The 18,372-nt window shown below is 36.8% G+C and overlaps 1 long non-coding RNA gene across 1 annotated transcript; it reads left to right on the plus strand.

Moving 5' to 3' along the window:
* Window positions 1-1,213: 1,213 nt before the first annotated feature.
* LOC134316455 (uncharacterized) lies at window positions 1,214-13,187 on the plus strand. Its single transcript, XR_010013103.1, has 3 exons — window positions 1,214-1,454; window positions 1,633-1,783; window positions 12,883-13,187. It is a non-coding gene; the product is annotated as an uncharacterized LOC134316455 (long non-coding RNA).
* The last annotated feature ends 5,185 nt before the right edge of the window (window positions 13,188-18,372 follow it).

Genomic DNA, 18,372 nt, shown 5'->3' on the forward strand with positions numbered 1-18,372 from the left:
AACATGCAAACTCCACACAGAAAGGTTTTTCAGGATGCTTTGAAACGGAAAAAATATTATTAAAAATTATTAATGTAAAAATATTATTCAGTAGAAATTAACCTGACTTCATGGACTCAATGGGTACTATGTTGTCTAAAATAAACATAATTAAATTAATTAAATTACAAAGGTATTCTACAGGTGTATCTGTGCACACGAAGTACCTGTAATTATTTATTTTTCTATGTTAGCCTACTTAATTTGTTATAGCTGTATACATATCTGTTGTTATTTAACACTTCCACAGCTTAGTATTTTACATAGTGTGTACAACATTACTTGTGTACTTAATTCTTTGTACTTTTATACTTTTGTACTTATATACTTTAATTCTCTGTACTTTAATACTTTTTGCTTTAATGTACTGGAGCTGCTGTAATAACTGACTTTCCCCATGGGATTAATAAAGTTATCTATCTATCTATCTATCTATCTATCTATCTATCTATCTATCTATCTATCTATCTATCTATCTATCTATCTATCTATCTAGCTAGCTAGCTAGCTAGCTAGCTAATATTTATTTATTTGTATGATTGGTTTTATTTCTGTTCGAAATAAAAACAAAAACAAAACATATGTTTTCTAATAGCACCTGCACTTGGATACAGTTTAATACAAGTTCATTCAAGACTGCGAGAAGCTTCCAAGTGCACTAGTGAAAGTGCCAACTAGATTGAGGGACAAATTAAGCAAAACGTTAAGTATTCGCATTAAAATTTCAATAATCTAATAATTCGTGTAACGTGCCCAACAAAAGACCAGCCACATATACTATCTATTCTCAAACTGCCTGTGCTTCAACATCAGACCCCTACTGGATGCATCCAGGGGCATAAATGAATGTCAAATAATGAATTGGAGCTGGCACGCTTTCTTGGCAAAGAGAAGCCAAACAAAGCTGATGAGCAAGGAACGATTTGCTCTGGTTAACGTGCCGTAGAAAGTATAACCACCAAACCTTTATTAGACCATAAAAGGTAAACACCAATTCCTTATATTGGTATATTTAAAGTAAACTATTATATGCTACATCAATTTCAGTGCTGGGAAAGCCCTGATTAAAGGCAGATTCTACAGACTGCGAGAGTGTGCGACAGAAAAGCGTGCGTTTCTCCCAGTAGGTTTAATTTGAATGAGACCCAAAAATTCGAGAGAAGCTTGAGGATTTGTTTACACTGAACGCCAGAGCAAGGCCGCTGCCATGGGACCGTCTATTCATTAATACACAGCCTGATTCTAAAATATACGTGCGTTCTTATAGCGCACACTTTCATGAAACAGGGCGTCTCGCCTGCCCGTGAAGGAACGCGCAAAAAAAAAAAAAAAAAAAAAAAAAAAAACAGCACGAAGAGAATGAGAAAGGATGCTCTCAGACGATCAACTTTTAAAACTCAACGCTTCTTTTGAAAGTAATCTCAAATGCAGAGTGTTTATTATTTATTTGTTTATGGAACAAGGTCCCCGCGTTCCCTGCTGGGGACGTCATTTGTTCTTGGTGCAAGCAAGAGAGGGGGAAAATCCCCAAGTATAACAAGAGACGAACAGTTAGTGCTGATTTTCATTTGCATAAATTTTCATATATTTTAGTGAAAATAATAGCGGTGCCGAGGAGAGCTCTCCGCTCAGTCGAGGCAGAGGGAAGAAAATCTTAGGAAGGACCAAGTCAGAGGGAGACACAGCCTGACACAGACTGAGGCTTAAAAGACAACATTTAAGACATTTTTCCAGAACTGGGAAGGTAAGTGATGCACATTGGACACTGTATTGTCGGATACTTTATTCTTCTGACCTGTGGTGTGCTAGCCCCAAAGAAAATACAGTTGACGTATACTTTTTACACCGTCTTTTGACTAATACTACATTCTAACACTATATCTCATATATCTCATATATCATATATCTCATATACATACATATATATATATATATATATATATATATATATATATATATATATATATATATATATATATATATATATATATATATATATATATACATCTCATACACTCTCATATATATATATATATATATAGTGAGGCACACGAAGTGAGCTTTTACACAGAATCAATAGGGCTTTGCGGTTAAGCTGCACGGTTTGTAGTGAATGTCCAGTGGAGAGAGGGCAATCAATCAAATCTAAACAGGAGACCCTCGGTGGAATTTCTCCAGCAGTCGCGTGCATGTGGCATATCAACCTTGTTCGCATGAATCGATCTCTGTGCCAAACTTGCGTAACTTGTAACTTGTTCAAACACTCTCATAAGCTTTAGAGTTGTTTCTGTAACCGAGGTGTTAAAGTCACGCAGAGTAAAAGATATGGGGCATCGAACACGAGCAGACTGAATTATGCGCAAAAAGCAAAATGCTAAATATTTGGCTTTGTAGAATTAATTGCATTGAGGGAATACGTCAAGTGCATGTATGCATTTGGATGGAATCTATTCCATGCACAAAACATACGCTTTTCCTTGTTTTTCTCCTCGCACCAACTTCTTCTCCAGGGTGAACTGCGTGCCATTATCTTCCCCAAATAAAGCCCACTGGTTGCATTTCTGAGCCGCGCGTTTGGGTTGCCATGGCGAATGGAATAAAAGAGGGAACACTGGCCGCATTAAGCTATATGTTTGTGCACTGGACTCGAGATGAAAGGACCTTTGGCGAAGCCAAGATGATCAAACTGACCCCTCACAGTCCTTTTTACTTCAGCGCCACGTTTTTGCACCGAGCTGAACAGAAGCGCTGGAAGGTTTTTTTTTTGTTTTGGTTGTGGATTTCCGAGACTAAAACCCGAACTGGCAATCAGTTAGTTACTGGCGTAGCGCGGCGCGTGTAGGTTCCAGCAGGAGGCGCGCTTAGTCACGGGAGCGCGCCTGATTGGCGAGTGGAGCATTGATAATATGGACTGAGGGTTTCTTATTCCTTTAAAAAGTATATATAAATTGCATTAACTGCAACAATTTCAGAATGGTTAAAAAGTTCAAATAAGTAACTAAGATAAACGAATAGTATATACCAAAAAGTGTGCCTTTAACAAGAAACTAAATTCTACAAATCTACAAAGCTTACACATACTCCACTTTACAACGTGTTTAGATTTTATACTTAACTTTTTTTTAAGGAAGCACAATCTACCTTAAAAGAATCAAAAGAATGTGCCAAAACGTGACTTTGAGCTTTTAAGTTTCCAGACTAATACATTATTTATTAACTGCACTACACAAGTCATAAAAATTCGCATGGGCAGTTGAGAACGAAACACCCAAAAAGTTTAGTCCCTGCAAAGTCCAGTGACAGGGCATGAAGAATGACAGAAAATAAAGTTATTTATCCGTGCAATAAAAAAAGTCTTATTAACTGAACTAATCTGAACACAAATGCAATAAAACTGGTAATAAAACTTATTGTATTATATAAATGTGTGTATATATTTTATGTCATGTAATGTTTTTGTAAAGCACTTTGTGATTCTTATCTGTGAAAAGTGCTATATAAATAAATTTTACTTACTTACTTACTTACTTATTTGCATTAAGTGATTTTTCATAATTATAATTGCATTGGTAATATGAATACAATATGCGTTTTGTTCATTTTAAAATAAGAAAGTGTTATTGTAGTAACACTTTGGATACTGCAGCCTATTACAGTTTATTAGATACACATATGAAAATTCCATTTCACTATGCTTTGCTCCACTTCAGTGTTTGCTCTGCGTTGATTGTCTTTAAATCCACTCTTTAAAAACGAATTTCCATCAAAGCCCATTCAGTTTTTTTTATAATTTAAATGATATCAATATACACCAAATCTACACTAAGTCAAATTTTCAGTGTATGCAGGTGTACCTGGCCAATAAAGTTATTCTTATTCTGTTATGCATGAGTTATGCTGCCAGATTAGTAGTTCTTAATGCAATTCGTAGTAAAATCACAATAAATTGTGTTAAATGTTTTATTTCTATTTTGCCTCGTTAATAATTTGATAATTTATAGACTAATTTCTTCATTAGAGGTGAATGTAAAATAAGTATAAACGTTAGGTTGCAGCAAACACATAAGTAAATGCATAAGAAAATGTCCAATGAGTTTAAATACATTTATAAGTGTGAGATGTAATGTGATGTAACAGCTTTGGATGGACCTTTACTGCTTTGCATATCCCCCCATTTATTACTACTACTACTAATGTTTTTAATTAATGTTCAAATTTCAGTTAGCAAGATTTGTTATTCAGTTTGAATTAATAAGACCGTATTATGCCATTTAAAACAACTTCTTTTTGTCCACTGTATTTTTATTTAAAACATCAGTAAAATTTTAGCTTGTTGTCAAACCTAGGCATCACTAGTAGTAAAGGTAAAATTATGTATGTAACATTTCTGACTATAAGCAGTCTTTAACCCATTAACACCATGCAAAAGTAACATTGTTTAACATCCTATGGCTAGTAGAGTTTATATCTACACAATGCAAAATATTGAATATTCAGTACCTTAACAAAGTTTAAATTAAGTGTGAGACTTTAGCATGCACTGTAAAATGGTGATGCTTATCTTTTAATATTTTAGATTGAATGAAAAATTTAACTTTAAATAGCAAAACTTCAGTATTTAAACTGTGATGTTTGAAATTCATATGACTTATGAAATAGTTTTATTACAAAACAATGGTAAATAAGTTGCTTTAGTTTTGCACAACCACTACTAATACTGAAACCTCTTGCATTGCTTAAACATAGTTTGAATAATTCATAATGGTTAAGCTTCAAGCACAGGCTGTGCATTTTATGATGGTCTAGATGAAATAATTGACTATTACTTTTGTAGGGATCTGTCCAGGTTACCTTGATCACAATATAAAATATGAAATATGAAAAGGAAAGTGCTTTTTAGAACCAAACACTACTACTAAAATTAATCCTAATTAGTATGTCAGTTTAAGCAGAAGTCAGTGTCAGAGGATGTTTTTTGGAACAGACAGCTCGGCAAGATTTTCAACATTTTGAATATGTTATTGGAATTGCTGATGCAGTGTCTCGCTGTAGGCTTACAGATTGGTGTACTGGTGGCATTTGAGTTAAACAGGCCCAATATTGGCCCCTGGAGATAAAACAGATTCAGTTTTACACTGTTTATGTAATCAAGGTGTTCAAAACAAGTCACATGACACATATTTGTGGCATAATATGATATAGAATTAGGATTACGCAAGTGATCAATATTTCAGTATAATCAAACATCAGCAGTCTCATTTAGTATGGCTCTTCTCCAAGTGTGGAAGGTGAGCTGTGATGTTTTCTGTGTGAGGTGGCCACTGTGTTTATCCCATGCTTGTGGCTCTGGTGTTTTTGTTTGTCAAACAGCAGCATATCCCCCATGAGAGCGGTTTGTGGTAGCTTCCTGCTCAGGATTACATTAATCAAAGCATTTTATTTCCCCTGAGACATGACGGCACGAATCTGCTCAAATCCCAATCAAACTGGATAACAGAGAAATAGTACGATGAGTGACCTCTCTGCCTTTTCTCTTCTCTTTTTTGGGAGGAACGACAGTTCAGACAGTTCCAGCTTTAGTCAGGAAAGTGAAGTATGCATAAATGTAAGTGTTACAGTGTGGGTTTGTGATACCGTGGTGATGACAGACAAGGGTAGTTGTTGTGGTGTGGTGTGGATTTTTTGAGGATTTAGCCAGAATCTCCTCTGCAGTACAATTTAAACACATAAATCCCTGGCAGATGGAAAAAAAAGAATAGACTTAGGTAAATGCAAAGTACTGAAATAATTACACACTGGATATGCATTGGCATTACTGCTTGTAGACAGCATTACACTTAGTCATCAAATCCAACCGTGGATCATTTTAAGGAACCAAAAGAATTTTAATAAAATGCAAATGCTCCTAAAATCGAAAGGAGCTTAATGTGCAGCCAGGAAACAAGCCTGGTGTGGTTGTCTATACTATATTTTACTAACTTACCCGGCTTGTCACAAATAATACATTTAAAAAAAAGAAGTGTGCACGTCTGTCAGAGTAACAGCTTTATAATAATGGGTGCAATAAATACCTCTAGCAACACCCAGCTATTACAGGTAATGCAAATAAAATAATAAGGTCATAATTTTTCTATTGTACCAATGTAGCTGACTTGCACTGTGTGAGATTCATGGGGAAAAAAAACAGAGGAAATGTCGGCCTCTTTATGAGTCTGGCGCACAATTTTGCTCTTGTGCTCCCAGGCCAATCAGGGATAAATGATGGCCTCGCCGCTGGAGTTAGCTACAGCCACTGCGTGCTAGCAATGCTGGAAAAACGTTGCTGCCAGCTACACTGCCTGGCTAGTCATTTAGAGAGAAGTGCACGCTGATGCAAAGTGATGGTTCATCATAACCTGCAAATGAAGTGAAATGCATTGTGGGATTTGTCTGCTTTGCACAGAAGGCGACGCGACCAAGGTCCGCACTATAATCTGTTTGCTTTGGAACAGTGCAGACTGGTGACTCAAATGTCACATTAAAAATATATCTGGATGTCTCTTTTTTGTGAATGACGTCGTGTACTGAGTGGATGACGTTCTAGCGTTTTCATATGTGTGGCCATGCGCTGCGGTTGGGAAGCCGTGATTCATGTGCACATTATGTATTTTTGATGCTAATAGCCCTCTCTGTGTTCAAGCAGCGTCAGGGTGCATTTGTTTAGAAATGGGTTTGCATACATCTTGCTTGGCTCTTGCCTTATACAGAATGTTGTACCATAGCTCAGACTCGCTGGTGCCATATCGTTCTCTCGCTGCACACACATACCTCTGGGGCAACAAAAGCAACATTGAGCAACCCACTAAGTTGGGCCTGACATTGTGCCAAGCTGCCCACTGCTTACTACTCAAAGCTTGTGCAGGGCACATCGGCCAGCTGCAACCTTCAGTTATGAGATGCTGTATTTTGATCATCTGCACTAACTTTTTAAAAATGCGCATACAGTACGTGTTTAACAACGCATTAAGTCTGAATAATAGCCAAAGCAGGTGGAACATATGTGTCTCGTGTACAAGGTGGAAAGGTCAATGAGACCAATTTGCAGTGCACATGGTAATGCCTCGACAGTAATGCCGCCGTGTGTGCAGGCAGCAATGCAAATTGAAACCACACGTACATACACAGCACATAGACAGTCATTTTTAGTTCATTTTAAATCCTCTATAGGTGGAGTCTGGTTTTAACAGAAACACAAAGAAGCCATAAATGAAAGCATAGGGTTTGGTATGTTCAGTTCTAGTGTTTCTAGTCTTTAATTGAAATGCTTGGGTAGATTTGCAACAGGATTAATACAGCAAAAAAGAATAATATTGCTAAAATGAAAAAGAACAACAACAACTCCATAATTATTGGCACCTCTGGTAAAGATGAGTAAAAAGAGCTATAAGAAATTTTAAGAATTCTTGTTCTAAGAAATTCAAACTATCTTAATTACCAATAATTGTAATGAGACTGTAAATAAACTAAAAAACGCCTCCAAAAATAAATAGAAGAAAGAATATTTTGTGTGAACGCAGGCAGAAAGAATAAAGGCCCATCCCAATATGTTACATAATGAGCAGTCTGCATTCATTCATTCCACTCCACTGAAGTTTGTGTGTATAAACACCTGCAAACTTGACAACACCTGCAAAAATTTGAATGGTATTTTCACACGAGTAAAATAACATGTTAAGCTTTAAACGATGTGCAATTTGTGGCATATCTACTTAAGTCTTTGAAATACAGAGAGGTATCAATGCCAAATAGATCACTTAGGAGAAGTATTACTCCTGCTGCATAATATTTATTTGTTTCTAGAACATCCTAGCACAAAAAACCCAAAACAGTTAATATGTTGCAGAGCAAATTATTTTACTGTCACAGATTAGTAATATACACCGACCAGGCACATCCATCCATGTGGATGTTACTCTGACACGTACCACCTACCTAAGCATTGTTGCAGACCATGTACACCCTTGCATGGAAACGGTATTCCCTCATGGCTGCCTCTGTCAGCAGGATAATGCGCCCTGCCACAAAGCAAAAATGGTTCAGGAATGGTTTGATGAGCACAACAACGAGTTTGAGGTGTTGACTTGGCCTCCAAATTTCGCAGATCTCAATCCAATCGAGCTGGACAGTGTATGCTGGACAAACAAGTCCAATCCACTGAGGACCCACCTCGCAACTTACAGGAGTTAAAGGATCTACTGCTAACATCCTGATGCCAGATACCACAGCACACCTTCAGGGGTCTAGTGGAGTCCATGCCTCGATGGGTCAGAGCTGTTTTGATGGCAAAAGTTGGACCAACACAATATTAGGAAGGTGGTCATAATGTTATGCCTGATCGGTGTATGTTAGTAATATATATGTTTTACATATACATTTCTCAGTTCTGCAATTGACTAAAAGTCCTGGGTGGTCTATTGCACTAACCCAGATTTAATTCTCAGTTGTGCTATCAGCTTGCCGGGTGTCTATACAGACATAATTGGCTATGTCCAATGAATTGGTCAAAGCTCTGCAAAGGATTGGCGCCCTGTCCAGGGTATTCCTATTTTGCACCCAGTGTTTTCCGGGGGAGCTGGACCCGCTGAGACCCTGACCAAGATAAAACCATTGATAAAAATGGATTGAAAATGAATAAAATGTTCTACATCAAAGCAGTAAATGTGTGAGCCCAGTGTAAAAAGTCTACGTGTACAGGGATTATCATTTAATGTAGTTCTATTAATTATATCACATTAATGGGAAACCATTCAGCTATACATACACTGACTATTAGTCTGCATACGCAAATTTAAACTGTAAGCTTAGTCTTCAGAACTAAAGGTACTGAAATTAAAATAAATAAAAACTAAATTAAATAATTTTACGACTACTTAAAAAATATTGAAAAAATTCAAATAAAGACTAAAAGTGATATAAAAATTTTTTACTGTTAGACCTTGGCTTAGTACTAATATATGTTACATCAATACCAGCTTAATATTCCTTGCTGGGAAATATTGCAAAAACATATGAAAATTAAACATGACAAATATAAATAGAAAAAACCCCCACACATTTCAACTCACAGCAAACACATACAACTTAAATGACAAAAAGACAATGATTTTATACTGAAATAATCAAATTTCTGTCTTTCCCAGCCCTCAGGCGTCGACAAAAAAGCTTCTCTTATTTCTCTCTCTCTGTATTTCCAGTGTTCACTCTCATAAAAAATCAATTCACAGTTACTTTATTATACTCTTACTCAAGTACCGTGCTGGGCTGTAGCATACTATATCAACTTTAATACTCAGTGATGAGATGACATGTCATAACATTTATATCAAGTATACTGTATGTTCAAATGTATGCAAACACCTGCCCATACGCATACGTTTGGTATCCCACTTCAAATGTGGCTCTTTGTGGCTTTAGTCAAGTCAAGTCAATTTTATTTATACTGTATAGCACTTTTTACAATGAACATTGTCTCAAAGCAACTTTACAGAGCAAGCCGAGGGCGACAGTGGCAAGGAAAAACTCCCCTAAAATTACAGGAACAAACCTTGAGAGGAACCAGACTCAGTAGGGACACATCCTCCATGTGTGGCCTGGAGTATACTTTGAATAAATAGGATTTACACAAATCATACAAACACAAAATTAAATTAAACTAAAAGTTATAACTAGCAAAAACTAATTGGAGTTCTTTATTATTTGTCTGTGATAAGGTCCGTAGTGAGTTCTTGACATTTTTGGTGCAAACAAGCCAGGTTTCCGTCACATCTAGCTGGAGCAGCATTGTTGGCACAGCAGGCTCGACGTGTAGTCTTTAACCTTGGGGTAAAATAACAGAAGATGTAGTTAAAATGTGAAATTGTTAAGAGTAAAATGTCAGTTTTGCAGAGAGTAGCTTTAGACTCCGGCACCCCTAAAAACTCTGGCACCCCTTTAGCAACCTCTATTTATCTGGAAACGCTTTCCACACAATTTTGGACTGTGTCTGTGAGAATTTGTACGCATTCAGTTAAAAGAGTTTCGTGAGGTCAGGCAGTTATGTTGAACAAGAGTCAATCCATTCCAATTTTAAACAGGGTTGAGGTAATGGTTTTGTGCAGGCAACTTGAATCTCTGCCTCTTTATGAATCTTACATGGGCAGCGATTCAAGTTCTAGATACTAGAACAGGAAATGTCCTTCCCCAAATTGTTGGCAGAAATGAAATGCATACAAAATACTGTAGTTTCTATTGTTTCTATTGTCAGTTGTCCGAACTTAATTATTAGAAAGGGTAAATTTTTGTCATATAACACATTTAATGAACCATGCAGTGAAAATTGTTGGTATTTTGTAAGATCAAAGCATTGGAGTCAATTTCACAGATACGTTAATTTAGCAGCCGTTAATGCCGTTAAGGTTATTAAAGTTTTAACAGTAGCATCAGTTATTATTCAGATATTTATTTATGGACAAACCACCATTACCTTGGTTAATCTTTTTCACTTTAATTATATATACTTACAATCTCTGATCAAAAGCAATGTTCAGCTAATTATTACATTACATTAATTACATGTACATTTTCGGCATTTAGCAGACGCCTTTATCCAAAGTGAATTACAGTACAGTTACAGTATACAGTCTGAGCAATTAAGGGTTAAGGGCCTTTCTTAAGGGCCCAACAGCAGCAACCTGGCAGTAGTGGGGCTTGATTACTAGTCCAGTACCTTAACCACTAGGCTACTGCTTGCAATAATTATACATTTAAAAAAATTCATGTATTAATGTAAATTCATGTATTAATTACATTAATGCATTAATTTACAGTTAAATCCCTTTGCTAAAGAAAATTAAGTATCACTTCATGCGATTGACTTGTTTTTAATCATTAATGTGTTTGTTTTTGATATATTTGTGCAATTTCCCTTTGGGGATCAATAAAGTAATCAATCGATCAATCAGTCAGTCAGTTAGTCATATGTAGTAGCTAGTGGTAATATTAGTTTACCTGTATGTCAGTGGATTGACACTTTTTATATATCTTAAATATCTTAAATATCCAATGCAGAGATGGGGACTCGAGTCTGTGACCCGAGTCCGAGTCGCACGTAAGTCACACACACAGCGACTTCAGACTCGACTGAGACTCGTTTCAAATGACTCGGACTCGACTCGCTACTCACAAAAAATGACTTGTAGACAACAAAAGTCAGAATGTGTTAACATTAGTTACGTGTGACAATTATATATATGATCCGACATCATTCTGATCGTGTCATTTTCTGCTCTCTAATAACGCTCCGGCCGTCTTAACCCACAACGCTGGTAAATGTTCCAGCCAGCTTCCGGCGTAGAGATGAAGCGTCGCTTCCTACTCCCTACTTTAAATATGAATCTCACTTAAAATGGTGGAATACCCTACGTAGTGCATTTCACAGTAACAGCTAATGTGAATGAAATGCTCCTACAGAATTGGCCCCAATGACTGTAAGAACCGCTTTCTGAACCAATCAGACCTTCTGACATACATTTTTGTAGGAAATTTATTTGCATGTATTTAGTTTGCAGCATCACACAGATGATTGTCAATGAAACGCTTGATTGGCTTTCTAATGAATTAGTGTTTTACTTCACAACCGGGAAAAGTTTGGAGGTTTTTAATTTACAAAATAACAGATTTTATTCCTAAAGGGACGACACACGGTTATAAATTTAATAGCATCTGGAACAACATAAGTTAAGGTAAGCAGTGGTTTTGGATTTTTTGCTGTGTTTTGGATTTTGGCCGCTGTGCTGTAATTTGGAATGAAAACAAAACGTATCAGTTTAAGCTTTTAACTGGTACCTTCTTGTTACGGAAATTACATTTGCACAATGACTAGAAAAGTGAAGGCACTAAGTAAAACGGCAAAAAACAGTTGCTAATCTGCTGTTGTTTTTTATCTGAACTTACATATTATTTGTTTATATACTGTGTATATATGTTTTGTGTATATTATATTGACTCGTGACTTGACTCGGACTCTAGCCTAAAGACTCGTGACTCGACTCGGACTCGTATTTTGTGACTTGTGAACATCTCTGCTCCAGTGTGAACTTACCCTATTACTATAAACAGTAACACCAGTGATGATGAAAACCTCAATTTCTAGATGACAGCACTTCTATCAGATTCCAATTCAATTTAGCCTTCCAATCATGAAAGGATAAGAAGGAAGAATGGAAACAATGTGTAACTGTTCCAAGGCCACTTTCCCCTAAGCATTAACAAAACATACTGAAGTATTTATAATTCTCTCTTTGTTAATGCTTTACAATTACTTGTTTACTTTATTTTATATTATATTAAAACCATTTCTTTAAAAGTGGTTCATGGTCAACGATTTTCTTTAAGAGTTAGTATACAGCTTACAGTAACACCAGTGACAAAAGTTCTAGGGTATTTTAATTGTAGCATTTAACAGATGCAGCAGATTCTAAAGTCATCATTTCATCTTTTCATATGAAAATAATGTATTGTTCCCATGCCATTTTGAGTACTTTGTGGATTTTTATTTCAGATAGCAGTTTGTCATTATATTGAAAATGTAGAAATCTTTTTTCTCTAATTGTAGTATTTTATCAGCATTAACAATCTGCTGACTAATTTATAACTTGGTTAGTTAATCAGCTTTAAATGACCTATTCATGAATTTAGTTCTACTCTTAATACAGTGCACACTATTATCAATGAAAACCATCCAAAGTTTAAAAAGTTTCCTGTTTAGAAACACTTTAGCTCATTCTAGCAGCTTCTAATTTATAATTTTTCATGTTTTTCTTGCAGGACGGGGTGACCTTCATTTCTTCCCCTTCTCTATATCAATCTATCCCTTTTTCTTGAGCACTGGGGCCTCTACGCTGGACCGTGTCTTACTCCACAGCTGAGGGACCAAGTGGCCATGCTGCGAACACACAAAAACACAAACACACACACATATACTGTACACACTAAAACACACATACACTCATGTATACTTCACTTTTTCTCTCTTTACACACACACACACACACGCACGCACACACTGTCTACCCTGTTTCCGCTTTCAGCTCGCACTACCGCTGCGGCCCTTCGCCTGCTGGCTATTTTTCTTTGAGAGACTATAAAAATATGCAAATGCTATTGTTAAAGAAGAAAGCACAGGCATTTCTTCCCCCTGCTTGCGTTCCTGGTGAGACTATAGAGCACGGGGTGAAAGAATCCCACATTTATCTTCATATAGACGGACTGAAACAAGGTGAATATGCACTCTAGATGACCAGGTGGGGTATTTAAAAAATAGCTCTTAAAAGCAGTCATTCTAATACTTCTGTCAGTCCAGTGTCAAGAGTGCCGCTCTAGGCCCCTCTTTCATCATGGATGCCAGGTCTTAAACACATGGCATCAAGCACTTAAAGAGTGCATAAAGTATGGAGGCACATTTGCAAAGCCCTCATAGTGCCGTCAACACTTTCAGAAGTGATTACAAAGACGCCTCAGATCAAAGGCTCTGACAACTCGGAGTGCTAGCCAAGACTGAGCCGACGTAATCGCGCCCAAGCCCTCAACACAACAAGACTCAGGCAACAATGCCACGCACGCATAAACAGATTATCAGGAGACTGAAAAACGGCTGGGGAAGTAAATACAGGATTAGATTTTTTCAACTCAACAGTGCAGATAAAGCAGGGGAGATTAGTAAAACATTGATAGGCAAATATTAATTACCAGAGATTGGGAAAAAGGTAAAGGAACCCAAATCCAAGAGAAATGTTTCACATTTAGTAAGAGATTATGTTCTAATTAGGAAAAACGCTGCAGCCACATATACGCCCAAAAGTGAAAGTAGTTCTTTTGAGTGTTGTTACAAGCCGTCTAGAGGAATACACTGTAAATACAACCCCAAATCAGAAAAAGCTGGGGCAGTATGGTAAATGCAAATACAAAAAATGCAATGTTTTACAATTTTTTTGACCTGTATTTCATTGCAGACCGTATAAACCCAAGATATTTCATGTTTTGTCAACTTCATTTTGATTGTTAATATACATCCATTTCTGCAATTCAGGCCTTTAACACATTTAAAAAAACACTGGGATGGGGCAATTTGGGGCTAGTAATGGAGTATTTGTTTGTTTGTTTGTTTTATTAGGATTTTAACGTCATGTTTTACACTTTGGTTACATTCATGACAGGAACGGTAGTTACTCATTACACAAGGTTCATCAGTTCACAAGGTTACATCGAACACAGTCATGGACAATTTAGCATATCCAATTCACCTCACTTGCATGTCTTTGGACTGTTGGAGGAAACCGGAGCTCCCGGAGGAAACCCACGCAGACATGGGGAGAAACTCCACACAGAAAGGACCCGGACCGCCCCACCTGGGGATCGAACCCAGGGCCTTCTTGCTGTGAGGCAACAGTGCTACCCACTTAGCCACCATGCCGCCCGGTAATGGAATATAAAAACTAAATAATTTTAATGATTTTCAACACGGCACGGTGGCTAAGTGGGTAGCACTTTTCAAGCTCTATAATATATAATACAGAGTAACATAAAAAAAAAAACTAACACTTTACTGTGCAATAATGAATTCTTAGGTTAACCATGTTCAGAAGCATCTTTGAGTTCTCTGGGCCTTGGAGGCATCTAGGACGGATCATCACACAGTGGAAACATGTCTTGTGATCAGACAAATTAGTACTGCAGATCTTTTTTGAAAAAAATGGACACCTGGGGATCCAGACCAAAGACGAAAAGGACCATCTAAAATTGTTATGAGCAAAAAGTTCAAAAGCCAGGGTCTGTCATGGTATGGGGGTGTGTCAGTGACCTTGACAAATGTAATTTACACTTCTGTGATGGCAGCATTAATGTAGACGAGACGGCATCTTTCCCAGGGACGTCTATGTATTTTTCAAGACAATGCAAAACCACATGCTGCACACATTACAAAGGCATGGCTGCAGAAGATCAGCGTATGGGTACTGAACTGGCCTGCCTGCAGTTCTGACCTGTCCCCAATAAAGAATGTGTGGAAAATTTTGAGACGTAAAATGCAACAACGACAATACCGTACTGTTTCACACATTAAGAATGGGACAAAACAACACCTGGAACATTTTATCGCTTGGTATCCCCGGTGCCAAAATTTCTTTTATGTGTTGTGAAAAGGAATGGCAACAATATAAGTGGTAAATGCTTTACTGTAGCAACTATTTGGAATGTGTTGCATGCCTGAAATGCAGAAATGGATGTTTGTTAAGAAATGAAATAAAGTTGATCAGACAAAACATGAATGATCATTTTCTATATTGTCCCAACTTTCCTGATTTAGGGTTGAATCATTTATTGATAAAGAGGTAAGTGACTTTATGTGTACTAAATTAATTTATTAATAAATGATGTGAATATTTTTATTTGTTATTTTTTTTAAAGTTTTGCATGTATCGTTTTGGTTGCAGCGCCAACAACACTTCTCCTTAGAACACATTTAATATATGTTTCTATATTAAACTCATCTCTGATGGACTTGAAATACAACATAGAAGAATGTAGACAACAGTAATAAAAGTCAAAGTATCAGAAAGCAATCTAGCTATTTTACACATTTGAGTTAAATTTGGGGTAGCCACCCAAATGCAGTAGTCTAAAAGGTCTCAACAAGCAGCATGCTATGTCACGATCAAAATAAATGTGGAAAAGGAAGGAAAGTAAGTAATTAAAGAATATCCACCTGGAAAGTGATAAAAAGCCATAACTATGGTTCTCAAATGAACCATAGCGAGAGCTGTTAGCTCCAAATAGAGATGATAGAGAAAGTTGGAACATTGAATCTTCCTAGAAGTGAATGGCCTACCAAGATTTCATCTCTTCTGCAAAGTCACAAAGTATATGCATGCCAAATTTTACTTATGTCCATTTTATGTATATCAGAACATCATAGCAAGTCAGAAGGGCAATAGTGTAATGGGTTAGGAATGCTTGGCTGATTCAGGACTTGTGCAACTTAATACCACAAGTCATAATTGAAGGAACCAGGAGTTCTGGTTTCCACCAGAAAATTCAAAATGAGAATGTTTAGTCATCAGCCCTTGATCTGAACCAAGCAGTCAGTACACTGATGTTGTGGGAAAGGTAAAAAAAAACAAGTAGGTAAATATATCACTTTAGAATAAAAAGAGCTGAGGAAGTGTATTATAAAATACATCTTAGATTTTATTGCATATATTTATAAATGTTATTTAACACCTAAATTAGATTTTAAAGAACATATTCTTTTCTAACATACTCCTGTTCAATGCTTTTAAACATTTCTTTTTTTTTTTCATGAACTCTGTAAGCTGTGTACACAGTGCTGATGCTTGAACAATAAAGTTTCTGTAATACTAAGCCATCGCCTCTCTCCTCCTGCTGTTTACTGTGTCACCCAGAGCCACTCTCTTCCCTCACTCCCTCACTGTGTCCTGTCAACTCTGGATTTCATCCAGAACCCTCGTGTTCCGAGTGGTCCAGCTCTCTGAACTCCGGCCAACACAACAATCCTTTTATCACTCACACCAACATCTAGTATCACCGACTGTGGAGAATGAAACCACTTTTATCTGGCATTCCAGTGCAGCACAATGACTCTTCCTGTGCAGAAACACATAAGACAGCAGAGAGAGGAGCAGAAAGAGGAATGGGTGGTAATATTTAATTCCAGTTCAGGCCTAAAAACACTGTTTTTTTTCAACAAAAGATTTAGCGGCAACACTTGCTGTGAGTTAAATATTCATTTGCAAATGTATTAGATACACATGCCCTGCAGATCCACTTACTGATAATTTTATCAGCTACACCTTTAGTAGGTGCACATTTAAGAAGTGCATAAGTAAAATTACAAACCCCATGAATGGAACAGTTGGAACATTTTGTAAAATGCAATAAAAACAAGAATCTGTTGTTTGTTCATGGCTAGCCAACTTGGTATATATATATAAAAATAAACAATGTTGTTGCCTTCAACACAGTCAAAAAGGTTGGGGCAGGCAAGTTTATAGACTATTTATAGACTATTTTAAAACATTCCACATTAAACAGGTAAACTGTTAACAGTTGAGGATATTATGCTTGGTTATAAAGGCAGGATCCACCACATCCACCACAGGTTCAGTCTTTGAAAGCAAAGACAGGTCATTGCTCCCCACTTTGTGTTAAGCGTAGTCAGAGAATTGCTGAACCATGAAGTCCATGGTTATTTCAGCAAGACAATGCCAGTCCTCATTCTGCATGTTCTACAACAGCGGGGCTCTGTAGGTAATACGTCCATGTGCCTGACTCACCTGCCTGCGGTCCAGATCTGTCTCTTATTGAAAATGTGTGGTGCATCATGAGGAGAAGAATCAAACAATGACAACTTCGGATTGTTGAACACATGAATTCTTGTATCAAACAAAAATGGGCAAAAATTCTACTGGCAAAACTGCGACTATTATTATCCTCAGTTCTCAAACGCTTACAAAGTGTAATTAATACAAACAGTGATGAAACACAGTGGTAAACACACCTCTGTACTTTTTTGAGTGTGTTGCAGGGCATACAATTCAAAATCTGTTTACATTACCAAAATACAATCAAGCTGGTCAGTAAAAATGATCTTAAATTAACTTTTTTCAGTTAAATAAGGGTTTAACATAATTAACAAATCACATTCTTGTTTTATTGCATTTTATAAAAAACACTGGCATTGACAGTAGATTGATAGTGGTAGTGTCAGTGGTCAACGATGTGGGCTATGGTCAGTTTTTGGGCTATGGAATAACAATCTGAGGACTGTAAGTTGAAGGCCACACTGTTGGGCCTTTGAAGAATGTAACTGTATGTCACTTTGGATGAAACTGTCTGCTAAATGACAAAATATAAACATAAGGAAAGAAAATTCTGTAGGTTGTCCAGTGGCAGCTCAACAGTACTCTCAGTCATTTAGATTGGAGGGTTGATGGTTAAAGCAGCACTGTAGTAACTACAAAGTGCATCTTTATGATAGGTGTACCAAATAAAATGGCTATTGTGTTTAGAGACAAGTTAACTGTACATACATTGGGAACTAAGTGTACATACTTATTTTAAAAGTAATAACTACAACAACAAATATTCTGAATATTGTAAAGATCAACATGCTAGATTTTTTTTTCTATTTTATTTATGAATTTTTCTCCCATTTTCTTCCAATTTAGCGTAGTCAATTTGTCTTTCGCTTCTGGGGGATCCCTTATTGCAGTCGAGGTGGGTATATTGCTGCTCACGACT

This window comes from Trichomycterus rosablanca, chromosome 6, assembly GCF_030014385.1.
Source record: "Trichomycterus rosablanca isolate fTriRos1 chromosome 6, fTriRos1.hap1, whole genome shotgun sequence".
In the NCBI taxonomy this organism is placed as follows: domain Eukaryota; kingdom Metazoa; phylum Chordata; class Actinopteri; order Siluriformes; family Trichomycteridae; genus Trichomycterus; species Trichomycterus rosablanca.